General features: G+C 34.0%; 1 protein-coding gene and 2 non-coding genes across 3 annotated transcripts in view; 2 read left to right on the top strand and 1 right to left on the bottom strand.

The window, feature by feature from the left end:
* LOC140436744 (uncharacterized) overlaps positions 1-25,470 on the top strand; it is an 808,356-nt gene that overhangs the window by 177,200 nt on the left and 605,686 nt on the right. The gene's annotated exons all lie outside the window — the stretch shown is intronic.
* On the bottom strand, positions 1,282-1,354 carry TRNAA-AGC (transfer RNA alanine (anticodon AGC)). The gene has a single exon. It is a non-coding gene; the product is annotated as a tRNA-Ala (tRNA).
* Positions 7,602-7,674, top strand: TRNAA-AGC (transfer RNA alanine (anticodon AGC)). Its single transcript has one exon. It is a non-coding gene; the product is annotated as a tRNA-Ala (tRNA).

Below are 25,470 nucleotides of genomic sequence, written 5' to 3' on the forward strand. Positions count from 1 at the left end.
AAAAAAAAAATAAAAAAAATACTTACAGAGATGTCTTGGGCAACAATACACAAGAAGATTCTTAAACTATTTAAAATGGACATTTCAAAAAAATCCTCTTGCTGGTTAGAAAGAAAGGTTTTCCTTGGAATTGGATACAAAAAAAAACACTGTCCCACACGAACTTCAAACGATATGGATTCGACCCATATGAGACAAAATGGAAACTGGACAAATCTGTGGGAAGGTCAAACATCGAATTGGACTTCAGGTTATCCTAATTATAACAATATGTATTGTTCAAAACGCCTGCTTAATTTTCACTTAAAACCATGTGGGCCTCACTTATCCCTCAGACACGCTTTTTATTAAATCCCGTGACTCGAAATACAGCTACGAACCGGTGATTATCTCGCTTCACAAAGACTGTCAAATAGCAATTGAGCTTAATCACCTTTTTTAACCAAAACCCATGGAATTAAAATGAAAATCTGCCTATTTTTAAAACTCTCTGCTGAGAACCATCTTTCCCGTTCAGAACCCAGTCTGTTTCTCCGACTACTACTTTATCGAATTCCCGATGTTACCAAATTCTTCATGACTTCAACAATGAAACCGACTTCTCTCGCTGTCGATTCATCGAAGAGTGGCCTCATCCTCCCAAATCGGTATAAACATAAGCAGAGAGATTCCTGTTTATTTGATTCGCAAATATCTTGGCGGAATCAAGATCCAACGAAATAGCAATTAAAATTATTATAAACAGACCCACAAATGTTTATATTATCGATCTCAGAAATGCGAAAAGATTTTAGAACACAGAAAAATCTTTTTCTGTGTTCTATTAAATACAGGGTGAAATGAAAATGCTACAAAATTCAGTCCGATTTATGCGCCGAGTTATGGAAAATTCGACATTTCGGATGAGCTCAGTGAAGCCGTGGCGGGCATTTAAACGATGATATATTCCATAGATAATGGTATCGAGGAGTTTTACAAACGAATAAAAAATTTCGATGATATCACACACACTTTGTTTTATTTAAATTTGAAGATAGTAAAGAAGATTTACTAAAAAACCTATATAATTTGCTAGTATTCTTTTCTGTTATTTATTTCTTTATCTATCTCTATGATCCATACGGTCATTATTATAATTTCGTTTTGGTTTTCTTTTTTTTTCCTTCTGATCTTCGAATTGAAATCGCTATTATTATTACGTATTTTGGACTTTTGAAAATTTTAAATTAATCTAGCGTATTAAAAATATTTATAAATTTTGATAGATTTTAATAAAAAAACTGGAGGCGCCGGGCATCGATCCCGGTACCTCTCGCATGCTAAGCGAGCGCTCTACCATCTGAGCTACGCCCCCTGGTATTTACAATATATTTCTGTTAAAATCGGAGCAAGACTTAAACTACTTTCAATTTTTTAGGTGTGGTAAACGATATTAAATTATACGGTCATCGTCAACATTGGTAAATGCTTGCAAGTACAAGTAGACGTACGGTGCTGTTTCTTAATGTTAATTTACGGTTACACAATCAACGCTTCACATTAGCTAGACTGTACATTATTACTCTAGTTACCATTACTTCGACTTGTTACTCACATATTGAACGTACTCATGAGATGCATACAGATAGGGAACACTTGAATAATCAATACCGATATCCTGATATATCATATTATCTACCTTCAATCTGGCTTGTCAAACAACAGATTAATACACATAAACGTATACATCCTTCTCGAAGAAAGTAGTAGAAATACTTGTAGATACGGTTGTGTATGATTGTTAAAAATAATATCAATACATGGCTCATTAAACTTATTGTTCCATGACATTTACATTCTTTAGCGTTGTTTTTTTAGGGATTGCAATAAAAGTAGAAGTCAGCCAATCATCCGGTATTACTCCTGTTTCATAGACTTTATTAAAAAGTTTATTAAGCACATGAATATTGTCTTTGTTTAACAACTTTAATACTACAACAGGCATGTCATCCGCGCTACGTTTCCATTTTTCACATTCTTTAGCGCATGTCTTCTCTTCTTAGAGTGCCGTCTCCCTACAGAGGTTGGCAATCATAATGGCTATTTTTATTTTTGAACTTGCTGCTCTAAACAAATCAATAGATCTGCATTGATACCATTCACGTAGATTCTGCAACCATGAGTTCTGCTTTCGGCCAACAGATCTTCTTCCCTGTATTATGAGTCTCAAAATTTCATATTTTGGTCCCCTTATCACGTGGCCTAGGTGTTCAAGTTTTCTAGTTTGTATAGTGGTAATTAGTTCTGTTTCTTTACCAACCCTCTTCAGTACTTCTTTATTTGTAATTCTATCAGTCCATGATATTTTTAATACTCTGCAGTATAACCAGAGTTCGAAAGCCTCGATTCTTTTCCTCCATATAATATTGCTCCATATAATAATATTGAAAATATATAACAGCGAATGGTACGTAGTCTGATCTCCAAATTTAGATTTTTGCACGTTAGGAGTGGCTTCATTCGTATAAATGCTGATCTGGCAATCTCTATTCGCCTGTTTATTTCTGCATTATGATCATTGGTTTCATTGATCAAAGTTACCAAATACTGATATTTTTCTACTTGTTCCATCACGTTACCATTGATTGTCAATAGTTGATGTATATTTTGTGGTCTTTTTGTAATTAGCATGTACTTCGTTTTTTAGCGTTTATAGTAATTCCCATCTCAGCACTATTCATACTTAAGGTTTCGATAAGATGTTGTAGATCTTATATACTCGTTGCTATGATCACAGTGTCGTCTGCATATCGTAAGTTGTTAATTAATTTTCCGTTAACGGTAACTCCCGCTTTGATATTATTGAGCGTGTTTTGGAAAATTTCTTCAGAATATAAGTTAAACAAAAGTGGCGATAAAACACATCCCTGTCTAACTCCTCTACAGATCTTTTTTGAACTATGGCACTTTGGTTCCAATATAATGTTTGCACTATATTTATGATTTTACTGTCAATGCGCTTGTTTATAAGTATTGATATTAGTTTTTCATGTCTTACTTTATCGAAAGCTTTTTCGTAGTCAACAAAGCACAAGTGTAGATCAACGTTTACATCCCGACATCGCTGAATCAATATGCTGATGGCAAATAGTCCTTCTCGAGTACCCATTCCATTTCGGAACCCGAACTGCGTCTCGCTAATATCCTCCTCTAGCCTTTCGTATATTTTCTTATGTATTACTTTCAGCGGTACTTTTAAAGTATGACTCATGAGGCTCAGTGTTCGATAATCAGAGCACTCTTTTGCTGCTCGTTTTTTAGGGATGATTATAAATGCTGACTTCAGCCACTCTTGTGGTATTATTCCCGTATCGTACACCGTGTTGAATAAATCTGCCAATACTCCCAAGTTATCCTCTTCCACTAGTTTTAACAGTTCTACTGGTATTGCATCTAATCCAGCTGCCTTATTGTCTTTAGAGTTTTTGATAGCATATTTTGATTTCATCTATCGTGATCTTCTGTCTCTCTAAAGGATGTAATTCTTGTATTTTCTGCATTTCACCTCTTTCATCTTGGAAAAGTTCTCTAACGTACTCCTCCCATTGTCTTAATTTCTCTGGTAAATCTATTAGTAGTACTCCTTTTTTGTCTTTTATATGTCCTTGCTGTCTATTTCGACCCATTCCAGTCACTTCTCTTATTTTTTTGTGCATATTTCTCATATCATATTTTGTTTCTAGTTCTTCTATCTCTTTACATTGTTTCATCAAATAGATTTCGTTGGCAGTTTTGATTTTTTCCTTAATTAGTCGTTGTCTTTCTTTATACTTCTGTAGATCTTTTCCTTTATATCGTTGTTCCAAGTATTATGATTTAATACTTCAACAGGCATGTGGTCCGCACCACCTTTCCATTTTCCCTTTCTTGAGCGCATATAATACCCCTTCATTGTCATTGGTCCGCTATCTGGTTCTTCTGATATTTTTGGACCGAGTTTTTTATCTTGAAAGGTGCCTTCTTTATATTTTTTCCATGTTAGTATTTTTGTTTCGTTGTCTGCTATCTGTCCGTTGGCGTCAATTAGTTTATTTTCGTATCTGTAGATTATCTATTTCACATAATTTCTCTTTCAACCAATTTTCTTTTACTTCTCTTATCTTTTTTTGTATTTCTCTGTATATCTTGGCATATGTTGTTGTGTTACAGTTTTAATGATCGTTCTGTTCTCCAAGTATTTTATCAGTCATCCAGTATTTTTTTCTGGCACTTTTTTATTGAGTTCATCTTTATTCATTTGTAAACTATTGTGTTTTAAGTTCTTCCATTGAATAATTGCAGCCTGATCTTTTCTGTTGTTATGAGTTGAAGTAAACAGTAGCTTTTGAGTTATCCTTTTTTCAACGTTTCAACGTTTATATTGTTTTAGATTTAACCTAAATTTAGCAATAACTTGGTTGTCATCAGAAGCTACGTCAGTACCTGGATACGTTTCTAAAAATGTCTGTATCTTCTTCCTATCATTATATAGTCTGATCTCTTACGATCTGATTTCTTACGATTTTAAACTCTGCATCCTGAGGTGATTCCATGTATATAGTCTTCTTGGGTCCTCCTCTTGTATAAGTGTTTGTTATTACCATTTATTTTTGTTGGTCAAATTCGACCAACCTTTCTCCTGTTTCATAGCGCGGGACAAGTCTATATTCTCCAATCAAATCTTCGCATTTCCCTTTGCTTACTTACTTTTACTTACTTAGTTCTAAGCCTTTCTACCGTTAGGTGTAAGGCTGGTGGAGTTAAGTTTTGCACTGTTGTCTCCATGCTATCCGGTCTTGTGTTAGATTTCGTGCACTTTCCCATGTCAATCCTTTCTTCTCAACTTCTTTTCTGATTTCGTCTACCCATCTAACTCCTGGTCTTCCTCGTTTGTTTTTCCCTTGCATTCTCGTTTCAAACACTCGTTTTGTTAATCTTTCATTCGACATTCTACACACGTGCCCGAACCATCTTAGTTGCCCCTCTACTATTTTTTCGTTTATTGGTTCTAGTTTTAGGTTTTGTCTGATTGTTTCGTTTCGTATTTTGTCTGTCCTCTTTCCGTTTGCTATTTTCCTCAGGAACCTCATTTCTATAACATTGACTCGAGATTTTTGTCTCCCAGTCAATGTCCATGACTCGCTATTATACATGATTGTAGGTCTAACTACCGATTTAACGACTGCCGTTTTTACCTTCTCCGGTATTTCTTTTTTCCCCACAAATGTTGTTTTCATAGTGTTAAATAAGCTTCCTGTTCGTCCCATTCTCTCATTTATTTCCATGTCTTGTTGACCGTTTGATTCAATTGTTGCTCCTAGGTATTTAAAATGTTTCACTTGTTCTAGTTGTTTTCCGTTTAATTGTATTGCGTGTGTCTTTCTCTTATTTGAAATTATCATTGTTTTTGTTTTCTCTGTATTTATTTTCATATTTATGTTTGACAGTTCTTCTTCTAGGATTTCAAGGTTGTTCTGTAGATCTTCTCTGTTTTCTGCTATCAAAACTATGTCGTCTGCAAATAAAAGCTCTGATAGTTGAGTCTGTTTCATTTGCCAGTATCCTAATGTTAGTTTTCTCATTCTTCTCTTGGCTTTCTTTATTGCTTCATCCAGTACCACTGAGAACAGCAGTGGGGTCAACACGCATCCTTGTTTGACGCCTTGACTTGTAGTAAATTCTTCGGATTCCTCGTTGTTGGTTCTCACCGTATTTGTATTATTATTGTACATATCCTTTCTTCTTCTTCTTCTTAACATGCCATACACCAAAGTGCGTAGGCGACTATCTCATTACTAGAATTCTGTTCTTGGCGGCGTGACACAGCTCGCCTGTATTGTGTATTCCTGTCCATTCTTTAATATTCCTTAACCAGGATAATTGTTTGCGGCCGGCTCCTCTCCTACCTTCGATCTTCCCTTGTAGGATTAACTGTGGTATTTCATATTTTGCTCCTCTCAATATGTGCCCAAGGTAACCAATCTTGCGTTTTTTAATTCATTCAAAGAGTTCTCTTTCCACGCCGGCTCTCTTAAGGACGTCATCGTTTCGAACTCTATCCACCCAAGGTATGCGCATCATTCTTCTCAATGACCACATTTCAAATGCTTCAAGTTTGTTGATAGATGTTTTTTTCAAAGTCCACGTTTCCATGCCATAAAGCAAGATGGACCATATGTAGCACTTGACCATTCTGTAGCGGATTAACATATCCTTTATTATATCAATTGTTATCCTGTCAACTCCTCTTTCCTTTAATGTCCTCCATACGTCCTTTCTTTGTATTCTGTCAAACGCCTTTTCCAGATCAATAAAGCATATATGTTTTTCTCTATTTTTATTGATTACTTTCTCACTTATTTGTCTTATTGTGAGTATGTGGTCTTGCGTGCTTCTGTCCTTCCTGAATCCACATTGTGTATCTTCCATAGTTGGTTCTATTTGGGTTTTTATTCTTGTTTCTATTATTCTTGCGAATACCTTCCCAGGAATACTTGATATAGTAATACCTCGGTAATTATTACAGTTTCTCTTGTCGCCCTTTTTGTGTATTGGTAGTATAATGTCTTTCTTCCAGTCCTGTGGTATTTCTGCTCTCTTTATGATATCATTCATTAGTTCTTTCATGCTGTCCACTCCCTCTATTCCCATAAATTTTATCATTTCCGGGGTGATATCATCCTTGCCTGGTGCTTTGCCTAATTTAACTCTTTCAATTGCCTTTTCTAGTTCCTCTGTTGTTATGGGTTCTGCTTTTTGTTCTTCATTAACTTCTTGTATCTCCACTTTGTTGTCTACGTCTGTATGAGCTTACTTTGGCATTGAAATCATCCATTTTAATAAGTATTTCATGTTTTTAATACATTAATACTTGTTCAATATGGCCGTAAAATTCTTCGATATCCTTGTGTATTTTATATCTTCCTGCCATGTAATTTTTTGTTTTCATCTGCACTGGTAAAGATTTTCGTCTAATTGTTCTACGTTAAATTTTACATCGCATATTGGTCATTTGTTTAGATGTTTCGTCACAATACTAAGAAATTTTCCCAGACCTAATTTGTAATCACTGCCAATGTTAGCTGAATTTAAACTCCTTACATCTAATATAATTCGGAACCTATTTTCTTGTGGCTTTATAATATTACTTACTATCTAAGGGGATTTAACCACAATTTCAGTTAAAACTAGGTCTATTTTGACCCTTCGATTTACACCGGAAATCGTCCACAAATTCACAACTCATGAAATTTCTGAAGTGGAAATCGAAACGTCAAAATAAACTTATTAAGTAAAATTGAGGCTTATTCCCAATAAAAATAGTAAAATACACATTTATCACAGATAAATAATTAAATTTATGTTGTAATTATTACAACTGAATACAAAATATATTGCTTAGTAAATCTTACTCCTCGTGACTGTACAACTACGTAAACAAATTTTGTAACTTTTGTGGTCGCCTTCACCACAATTTTAATTTGATCAATATTGATGTTAACCGAATCTTGGGCCACACCTTGAAAAGTTAAAAGTAGTTCAAGTCTTGTACCGATTTTAACAGAAATTTATTGTCAATATCAGGGGGCGTAGCTCAGATGGTAGAGCGCTCGCTTAGCATGCGAGAGGTACCGGGATCGATGCCCGGCGCCTCCAATTCTTTTTTGACAATTTTTTACAATCTTTCTTACAATCAGTATTATTGCATACTACTTGATGGTTTTTACTTTTCTTCTTTTTTGCATGAGATGACGAATATCATATACTGTTTTGTATACAGTACTACCTCGACTTACGCTACCCCAACTTACGCGAATCAAGAGTTACAATATTTGCCTGAGTGCCACACAATCGTTCGATTATCGATTAGATAGAATTACCGCACGGAATCACCACATTTATTTTGTATTAGGTATTTCTTATCTACAGTTTTGTCTACGGAGTTCATGTTTGTTACTTTTATAGCGGGATTTTTATTTTATATCTACAGAAGACTTTAAAGAGCAATGATGTTATCCAAACGTCCTAAAAAATTGATCCTTCTGTACCAAATAAGAAAAGAAAAACGTTATCTTTGGAATGTACATAAACTTAACGTTATTACAGATTTTGCATCAAACATGAAATTCTGTGAACTATCAAAGAAGTTTGATCCATCGGAATCAACGGTCAGAACAATTATAATAAAGCGCAAGGAAAAAATTCTTGAAGCTGTGAAAAGTACAAAATCTTTAAATTTCACCATCGTACGTGAACGTCTTGGTATTATCGCCGAAATGGAGACAATTTTAAAATTATGGTGTGATAATGAGGTAAGTGCTCTGTGTGCAATTTTTGAGAGATTGAAAGATGATGCTGGAGAAATCGCTAGGGATGAATAGTTTAAAGCTAGTAACGGTTGGTTCAGCCGATTGAAAAGTCACTGTAATTGGCATAGATTTGCAGAAAGCGGAGAAGCGGCAATGTGCTTATAAAAAGGCTGCGTCTTGTTATCCTCAGAAATTAAAAGTCATAATAGATGAATGTGGCTACACCAAATAAACCATATTCAATGTAGATGAGACTGGCCTGTTTTGGTGTCTAAGAGAACTTTTATCGCACCTGAAGAGAAAACCTTTCCAGGTTTTAAGGTTGCCAAAGATCGATTGACAGTGATGGTGGGGTCAAATGCAGCTTGTGATTGCAAGTTAAAACCACGCTTAGTTTATCGCTCAGAAAATCCAAGAGCCCTAACAAAATAAATCTAAATCTGGCTTGCCTGTAATTTGCACGTCTAATCGTTAAGCTTGGGTGACAGCTTCTCTTTTTGAGGATTGGTTTGGTCATCATTTTATACCTGAAGTCGAACGTTATTGTCAATGCAAACAAATTCCATTTAAAGTGATGCTAATTATCGACAACGCTTCAGGTCAGCCTCCTGCAACTTTAACTAGTTTTGACCAACGTGTGAAAGTTGAATTTTTGCCACCTAATACAAGAAGTTTACTTCAGCCGATGGATCAGATAGTCATTAAAGCATTCAAGGCTTATAACACCAGAAGATCATTTGCACATCTCCATGGAGTTATAAGAAAAACGACAAGCTCTATGTTAAAGAGTTTTGGAAATAATTCAACGTGTTAAATGCAGTGACAATCATTGGACAATATTGGAATAAAGTTTCACAAAAAACGTTGAATAACGTGTGGAAAAAACTGGCCGTTTTTTTCATCACTGACACTGAAATGGAATTGATGCCAGAGCATAAGTTAGTAATGTTATTAAAGAAGTTGTTGATATCGCCCAGCAAATAAATTTAGAAGTTGATAGTGATGACGTTAAAGAACTGTTGAATTCCCACAATCAGGAGCTGATAATAGATGACCTCATAGAAATGCACGAGGAAGAACAAGACATTGAAAAGCTTGAGTGTTTGGATCCAGTTCACTCTGAGGATCAAATGACGATTGGAAACTTGACTGAAGGCCTCAGTTTAATTGAAAAGGGATTAAAATTTTTAGAAAATATAGACCATAACGAAGAGCGCATTTCTTCTACCAAACAAGGGATAAAAAATGATTAGCCTGCTATGAAGAAATTTTGCAGGAGAAAAAATAATCTTTGAGTCGTCAAACTACTTTGTTAGATTTTATAAAGCCTTCTACATACATCAAAATAAATTGAATTGCCAATTTTATTTTTGTATATCCTAAGATTTTAATAAAAATTTTTTATGTAAATTGCTATTTTTTCTTATCTTCCGGTCCCAATTAAAATAATTTATATACATACATATACGAAATTATACCCCGACTTACGCCAATTCGACTTAGGCGATTATCGCTCGGTCCCACCTATCGCGTAAGTTCGGGGTATTACTGTATTAGATATATATATATATATATATATATATATATATATATATATATATATATATATATATATATATATATATATATATATATATATATATATGTATGTATGTATATATATTACCAATATTATTACGAGTACAGTGTTATAGCTGTGTAGCCGATCTAGATCATTTTCACGTCCATCATTATTTTTAATCTTTACGCCAACGGTATGTGATATAATGGTGCATATATCTAGACCTGCATAAGAGTAACAGATAGACATCTATTTTGAATCCGTTAATTTACCACCTTATTAGTCAAGTCGTCATAGATTTGACCTCTAAAAATCATACGAACAAGCTGAATTTTGCTGAGAATGTCAATTTTGGGACCCCAAAAAATATGCAAAAAAGTTTACCATTCCTACCCCCGGCTTCCCCCTAAAACTCCCCATGTATGGAAGGAAATCGCTATACCAGGAATTTGTATGCCGTAGTGAAAAATATTTAAAAAAATGTAAAATAGCTGAGATAATTTTGAACAAAAAATGTTATTTACCTCTTTTTGTGTAGAATGAACCGTTCTCTCAGAAACGTGTCGTTGAGCTCTGTTTAAAGTTAGTTACGCGCGAGAAATCAATTTTAAATAAAATTTGTATCGACTCGACGGTAAAAATTCGATATCTTTTGATCAGAGCAGTGTGGTCCAACCCATTAAATTTGAAATTATTATGAAGGGCTAGAGAACTCGACACGTTCAAAAAAAAATTTATTTTAAAAAATAATAAACAAACAAAATATTATTTACAAGTATTTTATTATGGTTAACAATTTACATGTAATGTTTAAAATTTAACATAAAATAAAAAATTAATGGGATATTTGAGGCAAGGGTTTATCCTCTACTAACTTTTGAACATCTATATCTATGCTAGTCGTAGTGAGTCTAATACGCGCTTCCCGAGAATCGTTTTTAGATTTAAATATGCTTCAAAGCAGAAAATGTACTTTCACATAAATATGTACTACCAAACATTGAATATAGTTTCAACGCAAAGTTACGAAGTTTAGGAAAACGATCCTTGGAGACTAACTTCCAAAAGGTACTAATGTCTTCATTTTTCTTTGCTTGAAAAAACGAATCGGACTGTGGTTCGCACAGCTGTAATTGGTATTCTGCTGATTGGTTCTGGATGTTGATTTATTTGAAACACGCAGGAAAATGTGTGAGGTCGTTTATTTTCATACATTTCTCGAAAAGATCAAGTTTTTTACAAAATGTCTCAATATGACCAACCAACTGTGATACTGTCTTATTTTCCCCCTGGATTTGTAGGTTTAATGTGTTCTAGTGAGAGGTAATGTCTGTTAGAAATGCTAGTTCATGAAGAAATGTTTTGTTCTTAACCCTCTATTGCATAATGGACCCAAACGGGAACTCAATATATAAAATTTCCATGAGTATTTGCTATCGACAATTTTAAGCGCGTACACATCTTATTCCCTTTTGGGAACGTTCATTCTTAGATGTGTATTGTGTGTTGCCGATATACCCACCGGTTATTTCAATAAATAGCAGTTTTGTTTGAAGTGACCTTCGAGTAAGTTGTTTGTTTAGCACGTGTATTTTATTTTCAAATATCAGCTAAAAATAAGGTAAGTTTGATAAATAAAAATTATATACGCGTTTATAAGTGTTGTAAGGATCTACTGATATATTGAAATAATAAATTTACTTTGTTGTTGTTAGAATTTGCCCCAAATTATTACTGTTCCCGTACGGGAACATTGTGTGCTAAAAGTAAATTTTGAAACTGAAAAAATTTAATATTTTATAGCTTGTTTTTATCAAGTTGGTACTTATTTAATGCATTATTGGTTTAAATAAATTAATTTGAATAAACCTGAAGTAAACTTTTTTTTTCAGAAAAAAAATGGATGAATTTGAAAGTATTCCACCAACATCGTTTTACAACAATAAAGCAAAAACTATTCAGCCCTATAAGTTACGACAGATTCCATCTGAAAGTGAAGATTCGGAACTATCTGATGAAGATAATGTTGAGCCGTTAGCTGCACAAACCACCCGGCCCAGAGTAATCATTGACAGTCAAGAAGACTCTGATAATGAAGATGATAATTTATCAACCGATGATTCGGATACTGAACTACCTACTAAACAAAAATCTAGCAAAAAAAGTCAAATGACATGGCATCCTTCAAAAACTGTGCGAAATATAGATGAACTGCATTTTGAAGGTAGTGAATTACTTCCAATCAACATATTGCAGCTCAACTCTCCTTACAAATTGTTTAGTTTTTTTTGACACCAGATTTTATAATTGAGGTAGTTCGACAAACTTGTATATACAGCGCTCAAACAAATCCACAAAAGCCAATTACCACATGTCCTGTAGAAATTGAAAATTTTATGGGGATATTGCTGTGGATGTCTCTAATAAGACAACCTACTACAAGACGCTATTGGGCTCCGACAACAAGAATTTCACAAGTTGCAGATGTAATGCCTATCAATCGTTTTGAAACAATCAAAAGGTTTCTTCATTTTAGTAATAATTTAGAAAATACGCGCAGTCTTGACAAAATAGCGCCTCTGATTGAACAAATAAAAAGATCGTGTTTGCAAATACCTTTAGAAGAACACTTATCTTGTGACGAACAAGTTATATCGTTCAAAGGACGTTCGAGCATGAAGACATACAATCCCAAAAAGCCTCATAAATGGGGATACAAGATGTGGGTTCTCTCAGGAATCTCAGGATTTTCATATAATTTTGAAATTTTGGCTGGAAAAGATGGTTACACAGAATTACCGAATGAAGTAAATTTGGGAGCTGCTAGTAATGTTGTAGTTCGGTTGAGCAGAGAAGTACCATCCAATAAACATCACAAACTCTTCTATGATAATTATTTTTCAAGCATACCACTGGTGTCATATTTGTCAAAACGAGGCATACATTCTATCGCAACAATCCGTACAAATCTAATTCTCAATTATAAAGGTTGGCAAAAGAAGGAAATTAAAAAATTACAAAGGGGTAGCATTCAGGAACACTCTGGCACGTATGAGAATACTGCAATACATACAGTCCAGTGGTGTGACAACAAAATTGTGTCTTTACTGTCAGATTATTGTGGAACTCAACCAACAGCCAAAGTGGAAAGATTCTTTCGCACCGAAAGAACTAGGAAAGAAATTGATTGCCCAGACATTGTACAACAATACAACAGGCACATGGGCGGTGTGGATCTGCAAGATTCCTTATTGGGATTATATCCAATCAAAATCAAAAGTAAAAAATGGTACCACCGTATTTTCTATCATATGCTGGATGTAGCAGTAGTCAATGCTTGGCTATTAGACAGGCGAATTAAAAAACAAATTGGAAAAACTGAAGAGATTATACCACTGCTGAATTTCAAAACAATTCTAGCTGAACAACTAACTAACAGTGGTCTTTTACAAAAAAGAAAAGAAGGTCGTCCTAGAAGTTCTACACCCGAACAACCATCCAAAAGAAGATGCATTGAACCTAGACCCAATATATATGTACAAACAGATCAGTTTTCACACTGGCCAAACTGGACTGTAAACAGGGAAAGATGTAAGTTGATAAACTGTAAAGGAAAATCAAGGGTCCAGTGCGAGAAATGTAAGGTGCATTTATGCTTTCATTCTAAAAGTAATTGTTTTAAGAAGTTTCACAATTTGGAATAGTGTGTTACTGACAATACATCTATCTAATGTGTATGACAATTGGTTCTAATAAAAGTTTTTATACGTAATGTTCCCAAATGGGCACACATTTTTTTTCTTCAAAAACTGGATCATTTTCAAAAAACTATATATATCGGTGAATTCTACATACATCTATTAAGAGTAATTTAATATAATTTTATTTTATTTCGTCAAAAAATAAAATAAAATAAATTCATGCAATAGAGGGTTAAGCTTTGTTATAAATACGTCCGTGTTAATAACAATTTCCGTTTCAAAAAACATTAAGATATCTTTTCTTAAAGAAAAAATTTTTTTAAGGCATTTACCTGAACTCAACCAGCGTATCTCTGAATGTAGGGGGACGTCCTTATATTCAGTATTTAATTCCTCCAAGAAAGAGATGAATTTTCGGTGTCGTTGAGCTCTGTTTCCTCCTCTTAAGTTCTTTACTATCTGCACTACAGTTTTCATAGTATCGTTGATTTTAATTATCTTTCCGCAGAGAGCCTCTTGATGGATAATGCAATGAAACAACACAGTTAACGCCATTTTTCCGCAAAAGTCCAGCCAATCCCGTTATGCGTCCCGTCATTGCTTTTGCTCCGTCGGTGCAAACGCAAGAGCACTTTTGAAAACCGCCTATATTTTTCACAGCGTCACTAACTGCTTCAAATATATTTATACCTTTGGTCCCGTCTTCCATGTATTGCAGTTTTAGAAGTTCCTCAGTTACACAAAAATCTCCAAAAATCAGTTACACTGATGCATCTAACAAAAATTAATAGCTGATTTTTGTCAGTAATATTAACAGATTCGTCCAGGGCTAAGGAGTAGTACAAAAAACCACGAACTGTGTAGACCATTTTTTTAAATACATTAGTATTCAGCTCATCAACTCTTCTAGATACAGTTTGATGGGAAACTGAAACACATTCAAAATTTTTGGCCATCTTTTCATCTCCAAAGGATCGCGCCATTTTAACGGCACACCGCGTGATCATTTCTCCATCTCTAAATGCTTTTTTACTTGTGACAAGCTCTAAAAATACTTCATATGGTGCTGCTAAGCTTGATGATTGAACAGCTGTCGGTTTTGTAAATAGAGATTTTTGTTTATTCAATTTAGCTTTAAGTTCTTTTACAAGAGTATTGCGAGCTTCATCTTGATATTTGTCGTCTTTTGTTTTGTGCTGGGTTTCATAATGCCTATTAATATTGTATTCTTTTGATACCGCGAGTACTTGACAACAAATAATGCACTGAGGTTTGCCTTTTAATTCGATGAAGAAATATTGATTTTCCCATTTTCCTTGGAACGTACGATTCTCTTCGAAAATTTTGCGTTTTTTGGCACTAATTCTGAATTTAACATTCAATTTATTCGCCACTGTTAATTCAACACGACACGTGCAGCTGACTGAAGCTAACTGCCCGCTCATCGGGAGTGGGTGTTCAAGGTTAACTACTTTCTTAAGATTACGGAAAGTTAGACAGAGTTGGAACAGATAAAAGTTATCAATGGCAATATTTTTGAAATGTGTTTGCGGGGGCCGCAGTTTAACGAGCCTCGGGCCGCATGCGGCCCGCGTGCCTGAGGTTGGACCATACTGGATCAGAGTATCCTATCGACAACAATCAAAATGCGTTTTAAAGGTGAAGAGTGAAACACTGAATTTAAACTTTCACATTGCAAACAATCATGTCACGGGAAATGCCTTTAAGATAGATTGTAATGTGAAAGTTTAAATTCAGCGTTTTTTTTAGGCATATTTGAAATGCCTTACATTTGTTGCAAAACTTCAAACCGAAACTTTATGCTATACGTTTCGAAGATTATACTCTAGCCATGGAAATCCCATAGTGGCCTTTCAATAAAATTGATAAACTTTATTGAACTTATAGAAAACTGAGAAACACCTTTATAGAAACTGAGTACATTTTCGTCAAAATACAAAAATTGCATACGAAAGCTGAACTCATCACCTTTAAAACGCAATTTGATTGTTGTCGATATGACACTCTGACCAAAAGATATCGAATTTTTACCGTTGAGTTGATACAAATTTTAGTTAAAATTGATTATGCGCGCGTAACTTCATTATGCGTTCAAAACCGCAGTTGCTTCAAGCGTTGTTTCTGAGAGAAAGGTTCATTCTAGAAAAAAAGTCCCAATAAACATCTTTGTTCAAAATTATCCTCCTCTCACCCTCCCTTAAGAGGGGAGTTTTAGGGGAAAGCCCGGCGTAGGAGTATCAAACTTTATTGCATATTTCTTAAGGTCCCAAAATTGACAGCAAAATTCAGCACATTCGTATAATTTTTAGAGGTTCAGTGGCATTTTCGTCTCTGACGACTGGAGTTTATTATCCATTATTTGGTTTCTGATTATATTCTCTGGCTGTCTAGTGGAGAAATCTATTGTACAATCGTCTAGGTAGTAACGTAAAGAAGGTATTGAGAATTTTATACCTTTTTCTCATCTACGTTTTTGTCTTTCTCCTCTTTCGTTTCTGATTTACATCTCTTAGACTCAACTGAGTTTTTTAATAATAAAAAAGGCCAATTATGACGTTAAAATTTGTACCTTTTGTTGTGTTTCTTTGTTTCTTAAGCTGTTGATGTGCTGTAAAAGGCTTGTAGTTATTTTTCTGTTTTATCAATGGTAGGAGTAAGAGCGTATACTTATACAACATCTAATTTCACTGTAATAGTGTTTAGTGGCATCACTAGTACCCTTTTAGAGATCGATATACAGTTTGTGATGTAAGGTTGTATTCGTCTTGATATTATCAGGCCAACACCATGAATATGAAAGTTCCATTCATTGCTCGAATGAACTTTTTCAGATTTTTCTCATATTCTCATATTCTCTACCATTGTATAAGTGTCGCAAACGTATTACTGTCACTTATCATTCATTTTTATAAGATATGTGTATAGATACTATAATTCTTAAATCGTCAGATCGAATATGAAAGCATATTTCTATAAATCCGAGCTGCACGCTTTCTGAATTTTGGAGAAATTCTATGGTCAATTATATACGTACAATGTATACGTTTTTTCATTCAGTGTTCTATTTGATAAACCACTAGAATGCGTTATGAATATTTCAAGAAATATGCGCCAGTAGTATTCATTATTACCAACTGACCGTGTATAATAACAAACGACGCCAATCAATGGTGTTGGAACACTAGATAAACAACGTTTTTAGGGCAATTAGCTTATTTTTTATTCCTCTAATTATAAATTTATTTGCATATTGTGCGCAAATAAAAATATATTCTGGTTGGAAAGCTTAGCAATAAATTACTCAGTAAATTGCATTTTCTCACATTTCCCCATAATGATAAAGGGAGAAAATGTTATCTCGATGAATTAATCTTGTAAAAGTGGGTAAACATTAGTTTTTACATCCTGAACAGATGATGCTTCGAATGTTCGAAGAGATCTACAAGCGAAGCTTAGACGAACTTATTGTGAATTTCTTCTTTAAGTTTTATTTATGTTGATTTTCTATTTCATAATTCAATTATATTTGTTATATTCTTTGGTTTTAACTACATATCAGTAACTTTTGAATGTTGTTTTCGTAATTATTTATAGTTTTACACTTATTTTGGCAACTAAAGGATTATGATTATACGTCTTATTGATTAATAGCTCTTGTCTCTTGTTGTGATTTACAAGTAAAGTCAAAACCATTTATGATGACCGGTTTGCCATTTAATTCTGATAATTTTATTACTAGTGGATCAGGTAAGCGAAGATATCTATTACAACATCTTTATCTATAACATTTTACTGCTTATATAACATCTATGGAATATAATATTATCGTACTTATACAGTACTTATACAATAAATATTAACAAACACGTTTTAATAATTTTTGTTTTATTTCTTGTGATGTTTAATGTAGGTTTACCAAATAATCAAAGTTATGCCATTACAAGAACATATATAATGCTTATTAGAAAAATAAGGTTCCATCCACATATTATATAATTGAAAAATGATTCATGTTATCTAAAAACTGTTATCCACAAAGAAAAATGTATTGCGGCGGTGTTAACTGTAAAGATCATATTACTATCAAATTCGTACTTCGTTATCATAATACAATATGCTAACGCAAACATCACCTGAAATATTAATAAATAAAACTAATTAAATTATGTGTAAGATTATTTAGTATTTAGCATAGTATAGTCTAGTAAACTAAATGATTGAAAATAAATTTTATTGTGTGTAATAAATTATATAGATTGTGTGAAAAGAAGTGGGCCGGTCGATTATTTCGCGTAATGAACATCGGATCGAAAAACTGAAAAACTGGTTTTCAATATTTTTCAAAAATCTAAAGCAAGGACACCAAATACGACCCCCAGCCATTCCCCCAAGAGCGGGAGGGGGCAACTTAAAAACCTTATGTCAAGATTTGGATTCCTTATGCAAAATCAAGTAACTTTTATTCGAGACATTCGAAAAAAAAAAACGATTTATCCTTATACTATAGGAAAATTATGGAAACGGTTTAATATCTCTAGAAATACACTTCCAAATGAAAAACTAAAATACGTGTTAAATACTTTTCAAAAATCTATCGAATGAATACAAACATGACTCCAACCTTACACCTTGGGATTGGAGAGGGAGAAACTTTGAAATCCTTAATAGGAACCCCCACTTTTATTTCAGATTTTGATTTTATCAAACATTCTTAAAAAACTGTTTTCAGTACCTACCATAAAATTTAGTTTGCAGACTTCTGATCTCTATATGATTTTTTCTGATTACAGCGCCATCTATTGCAAATCGGAAAAATAATTCAAATAAAACTTGTTTAATTTTTCACGTAAAATCCTAATCTGCAATAAAAAATGTAGTTTTCTATTTAAGATTTTAAAGTTGTCCTGTGACCGATCCCCAGTGGGAGGAAGTGCAATTCAATAGATTTTTGAAAAATAATAAAAACGTGTTTTTTAGTTTTTCATTTGAAAGTGTATTTCTCGAGATATGTATTAGACTACTTCTATAATTTTCCTAGGGTATCACGTTAAATCGCTTTTTCCAATTATAGCGCCCTTTATCAAAAATTCGAAAAATGTTCCTTATAAAAGTCACTTATTTTAATAATCAATCTAAATCTGCAATAAAAAATGGGGACTTCCATTTAAGATTTCAAAGTTTCCCCACTACCCGCTCTAAGGGGTGTGGTTGGGGGGTCGTGTTCCAGTCGTTTAATAGATTTTTGAAAAATATTAATAACCTGTTTTTTAATATTTTTATATATTTATAATAATATGTATTTTTAATATTATATTTATTTCAGTTGCTTTTAATAGAGCAAAATCCAACATTCTTACTGAACATAAAATAAAGAAAGATAAATCATTTACTTTTCAAGTGATTGGAATAAGCCACTATTTGAGGTCACTGATCATCTCTTAATTACTCTATCGGTCTTCATATATGGTTTTACCTTTATCGAGCATTTATTCAGAAGTTCGAAAAATGTGTCTGTTCATCATCATATTTTTTTTTTAATTTGTGAGTTAAATTTGCGAGTTAAATTTGCGAGTTAAATTAAAATTAAAGTACATTAACAATTGACCGAGATAATGCAAAAAAACCTTATTTTGCAATAATTTATAAATGATAATAACTTTGTTTTTTTTTGCATAATAACATGATTGTAGCAGTTATTGAGTTATTAAAGTGTGTCATATTTCAACTAGATCGACCAAATAGTTTATAAATTATTCAATTTTTTTTTATTACTCAGAGCGAAGGAGTAAAAGGTTATAACCCGTTAAAGTGATGATACTCGTACAATTTGCAATATCTCCGCTTCTATGGCACGTAGAACCTTTATTTTTTTTTTACTGGGGTAGCTCTACAAAATAAAAACGGGTTGTGGTACTCCGGAAGTGACCGAGGAGGGGAAGAAAGCATATATTTCTTATTGTCTACGTGCGAAGCGATGATTTTTTATCTGTGAGTAATATACAATAATATATTATATTATATGATAATTTATTTTTAATTGAATTTAATTTAATACATTTTAATTCAATTTAATTCCATTCAATTGTATTTAATGTGATTTAAGTGGATTCAATTCTTTTCAGTTCGATTTAATTCGATCCCATTCGATTCAATTCGACTCTATTCGATTCCATTTGATTCGATACGATTTGATTCCATTCGATTCCATTAGAGTCGACTCTATTCCATTCGATTCCCTTCCTTACGACTGGATTCGATTCCATTTGATTCGATTCCATTTGATTCGATTTCATTCGATTCTATTCGATTTTATTCAATTCGACTTCATTCCATTCGATTGGATTAGATTTCATTAGATTTGATTCAATTCGGCTTCATTCGATTCGATCCCATTCGATTCCATTAGATTCTATTTTATTCGATACGATTCCATTCGATTTCATTCGATTCAATTCCATTCGACTTAATTCGATTCGATTCCATTCGACTTAATTCGATTCGATTCCATTCGATTCCATTTGATTCGACTCCATATTCGATTCGATTCGATTTGATTCTTAGTATGTGGTCGCACGATTTACGTTTTATTGCGTTTCATCGCGTTTCTTCTGGTTTTATTTTGTTACACCTCTGCGCGATGCATTTCATCGATCAATGCATTCCATCCGTAACCGGCGTTAAGAAAGCTATGCTTCAAATAAATACTACTGTTTTTGAACCTTCCGGAAATTGATTAAATTTTTCCATAAAAAAATTATTGAATTTTACAATTATTTCATAAGAAATATTTAAATTTTATTGACAAATAATTATTAATAATTAATTAATATATTATTTACATAAATATATAATAATAATTATAACTTAATATAATACACTTGAGTGCAAAATAAACGACTCAAAATTATTTTGCCATAGTATGTCTCCTGTTTCAATCTAAAAAGTGTAAATTTAAAAATATTCAGTTTACAATCATTAACCTCATTGTTGAGTTTAAAAAATTTTTTGTTTTTTGGTGAATAGGATGACGTATTACAAAAAAATAATGCAACGTGTAGAGGGGGGGGGGGGGTCAGAATTTGTCTTATTGAAATCGACACGCACCGACTTCACACGTTTGGTTAACATCGTACGTATCAATTTTTATAGTAACCCACTAATACATAGTTACTAAGTTCGCAACTGCATTACAAATGGATCCCACATCTGTCAAAGCAGCAGGATTATTTAGAGAAGGCCCAAGCCAGAGAGTCGTGGCAAATCGACTAAATTTAAGCCAGTCTGCTGTGTTTCGAGTGTATCGTCGGTACCAAAATACTGGTGATTATATCTACTGACAAGGAAGAGGCCGTAAACGAATAAAAACGGAGAGAGATGATCGATTTCTTGTATCTAAATCTATGAGAAATCGACATTTGACTGGTGCTAAACTAAAAAAAGAGCTTAGAGAGGTCCGAGGTGTGGTTACCAGCGTTTGGACAGTCAAAAGGAGACTGAAAGCAGCCAACCTGACACCAAAAAGGGCAGCTGCGTGTCCCAAGCTAACTGCAGCAAAGATGCAAAGGCAAGTTTGCTCGCGAACATCTGGATTGGGACGACTATCAATGGAGTCAGATATTGTTCTCCGACGAAAGTAGGATCTGCTTATATGGCAACGACAAAGGCGTCGAGTATATAGAAGGCCAAGGGAGCGATTTGCTCCATGTTGTATACGAGAAATTATGTCATGTCAGGCATTTCCATGAATGGGAAAACTGAGTTGGTTTTCGCGCCTTGTGGAAGATGTGGTGGAGGGTTAACGGAGGATCGTTAAATCAGAGACATTTTGGAGGAACATGTGGTTCCATATATGGGATTTATTGGTGATGCCTTTATTTTAATGCACGATACCATACCGCACGAGTGACCACCACCTATCTGACTGAGATCGGTATACCTAAAATAAATTGGCCTGCGTTGAGCCCGCACATAAATTCGATAGAGCATGTTTGGGATGAGTTTAAACAAAGACTCCGGAACAGAAATCATGCACCAAGGAGCATAATGGAATTGAGAGCTGCGCTTAATGATGAATGGAAAGCAATGCCTCAAAAATTTATTAGAAGTTATCTGATCCATGCGAAATCAATTGGAAAGTGTAATTAGGAGAAGGGGTGATAATATCAAATACTAAAAAATAAAGAAATTCATTTTGTAATTGATTTTTTCTCTGTTCATATATGGATACTATATACATATGCGCACATATACACACTTATGCACGCACATACATTATATAGGTACTGTTAAATAAAACTAAAAAAAAATACAAAAAGGAAGTGGAAACATTAAATTGACCACTATTTAAACTCTTCACTCAGGGCCCTAACCAACTTAAATTAATTTACAAATAAGAAATATACTAAGAAATAGTAATCTTTTTTCACAGCGCTAAGACATAAACCCGGTTCAACACCTCGGAGGTTTAGGCCTTCTTTGTGAATGGTTCTTCTTCTTCTTCTTTTTTTTAATTTTTTTTTAATACGATTTTTTTTTAATTTTTATTTAAGTATATATATATATATATATATATATATATTATATATATATATATATATATATATATATATATATATATATATATATTTCTATTTTTTCCTTTTTTTTCTTTTTTTTTTAATTTAGTAGATTTAATTCTTCTATATAATTGGATAGTCTAAAAAAATAATTTTAGTATAGTTGTATTTAATGAAGTAGGTATATAATAATAAATAGTAAATAATAATAAAATTCAATAACTTTTTTATGTAAAAAATTATGGAAAAATTGAATTATCTATTTATTTCTACGTACAATTGAAATATTGCACATTTTCTCAAGGCGTTTCAATTTGAAATTCCATTCTTACTACAAAAAAACAACAGAGATCGGATAGTTCACCCCTTCAATTTTTTGTGACGGAACTTTTTACTCCTTCACTGTATATTTTATGTATAAGTTGGATTATAAAATTTAGATCTTCATTTAGAATCCGTTTAATTTTCAGCTTTTAGTGTTAATTCTTCTTTAAGTTTCATCTTCTATCGAAGGTTGGAAATCTTCATATCTATGCGGACCTTGTGACTGCCGCTCTAAATAGTTCTGCACTACTGCATTCAAACCATTCCCTCAAGTTCTTAAGCCACGATATTCTTCGTCTTCCCACTATTCGCTTTCCTTGAATTTAATGTTAATAAACAATGGAAATATAAAAAATGTTATATTGGCCATAGAAGTTTTTTTTAGAAATTGTGTTTTTTCAGTCTACTTACAAGTGTGGTATAAAGATATCAAGTTATTATAAATGTTTGTAAGCTAAAAAGATACTCCTTTTTCAAACTACTTTTTTTTAGTAATAATTTTGGTAAAAGTTTGAAGTTTTTTTATTATAACAATGAAGCTTCAAAGAATCGAGTGTGATCTGCTAAATTCTTCTAGAGTCACTGTTGGGGCAAGGACAGTTGTTTAAATAATCGCTCCCTGGAATAAACAAATTGAATAACTTATAAACTATTTAGTCGATCGGGTTGAAATTAAGCATACTTTATTAACTCATTAACTGCCACATTTTTAAGTAGTTATATATCATGTCATTATGGAAAAAAACAATTTTATTAACATTTTTAAATTACTCAAAAAATAACGGTTTTATGCTATTATCTTGGTCAATTGATCATGTATTTTAATATAGAATCTCGTAAAATTAAATGACTTTTTATGATCTGCCATATTTATTTAAACCATTTTTCTCTAAAATGTATCAGAAACGTTTTGTACGCAAAACATGATTTTTTTACTTTTTATGATTGTTAAAAAAAGCTTACTTACTTACTTACTTACTAGCCAACGCCCACTTTTGGCATGTTAGCCATTTGGTGGCGCGCTGACCAGTATAGACGAGCCGTTTCTCGTAGGCGATCTTCATCCTCCTCGGGTGGGTCTGTTTTCAGAGCTTGGCACTCTGGAAGGTGAGCAGCATCCATCTGGGGCTGATCACATAGTGGACAGTTGTCATTTTCGCGGACGCCGATGCGATGTAGATGGGAGGCCAGGTAATCATGCCCCGTAGTTGTTCTGAACACGGCTACACTAATGGGTCTCGGCAAGTTGCGAGGGATTGGTGACTCTATTAGGTGGGCCCAAGATTTTCCATCACCGGCTTGTATTTGCTGCTCTTTTATCTTCGCTTTGATTCCTCTTCTAATGGTGGACTTTGCTGATGTGTACGATTGGAAGCTAGGGGCTGTGGAAGAGTAGTGCCTTCTTTTGCAAGTTCATCCGCCGCTTCATTTCCTTCAATACCGACATGACTAGGGATCCATTGTAGAGTAATCAGCCACCCTTTTTCCATCAAGTTCGATAGTTGGACGCGGCAAGATATTTTTTTGGCACAGTCGGTGTATCGATTTGTCGACAGGGCGAGGATTGCGGCTTGGCAGTCGATGAAGAAGGCAACTTTTTGGGGGTGTTGGAAATTCTCAAGATTTTTTGCAGCTTCGTGTATAGCAGCAATTTCGCCGTCGTAGTTGGTGAGAGGGACACCCACAGCTGTAGAGCCTTGAAGAACGTTGAGACATATCCTGCTCCTGTTCTTCCCGAGTCCGGCATCGAGGATCCATCGCAGTAGATGTGGAGCCACTCATGTGCTGGGTACTTGGTGTGTATCGTCTCTAGGGCGGCTTTCCTTAGGGCAATGTCTGACGATAAGTGCTTCGGGTCGTTATGGTTTTCAAGCAGTAATTCTGTGTTTGGTAGACAGCGGGCCAGTGTGGTTTGCGCTGGGAAGGGGGCGGCTTCCGACAGGACAATGTGGTATTTTTCCATGATTTGGTTTGCTACTGTAAGCGGAGTGGTTTGTGTTTTAAGACGTGAGGCTACTTGTCTATATTCGTCCCATTTTTGTGGAAGTATTCGTCTTTGCCTTTCCCAGAAGGTTAACGCGTGTTGCTCTCTGCGGCATTGTATTGGTTCAATACCGGTCTGGGCTTCCATTGATGTAATCGGTGTTGATTTTGGAGCACCGGTGATGACGCGAAGGGCAGTGTTCTGGGCGACTTCAAGCTTGGAGGTGGTGTTTGTACTCGCAGTTATTGTAGCTTCACTCCCATATTCTAATATCGGCCGGACATAGGTTTTGTATGTTGCTACCACCACATCTTGCGTGGCGCCCCACTTTGTTGCTGTGAGACGTTTGAGCAGTCGACATCTCTTTGTGGCTTTCTCGGCAATGTCGTCGATTTGAGGTTTCCACGTCATTTTCTTATCTATGTACACCCCCAAGTATTTTGTTACGTCCTGTCTTTCCAGATCAACTCATTTATACGTCAGCTTGACAGCAGTCTGTTTTGTTGAAAGGCTAAGTACTTGATATACGGTTTTGGTTGTACTGACTGTTAGGCAGTTTTTATCCGCCCATTTTTCTAGATTTTTCAGAGCCTGGTTCATTACTCCCTTGTTAAAAAAAGCAAAATCAGCTGTACGTCTTTACGGATTTGTCATCGGCTATCTTTATATACCTTGTAGAACCTTCAAATATCTGTATAAGATTTTTATGGAAAATCAATGATTTTTTTACAAATAGATTCAACTAAATGATATTAATTTCTGCAGGTCCTCTATTAAATCGCTAAATTTGTATTTGCTCTAGCTACTGTCATTACGTCATATTTTTTTATAAAATTTGTGCATTATTGATGTATGCTATTCTAGCTTTACGTTACGTATCTAACGACGTAATGAAATACAACCTTTTACAGAATTTTAAAATAATAGAAGCCACAATTTTTAATTGGTTTTTTTTTGTTTCAGGTAAACATGAAAATTATTTCTTTAAACAGTAAGT

This window comes from Diabrotica undecimpunctata, chromosome 3 (genome assembly GCF_040954645.1).
Source record: "Diabrotica undecimpunctata isolate CICGRU chromosome 3, icDiaUnde3, whole genome shotgun sequence".
NCBI lineage: Eukaryota > Metazoa > Arthropoda > Insecta > Coleoptera > Chrysomelidae > Diabrotica > Diabrotica undecimpunctata.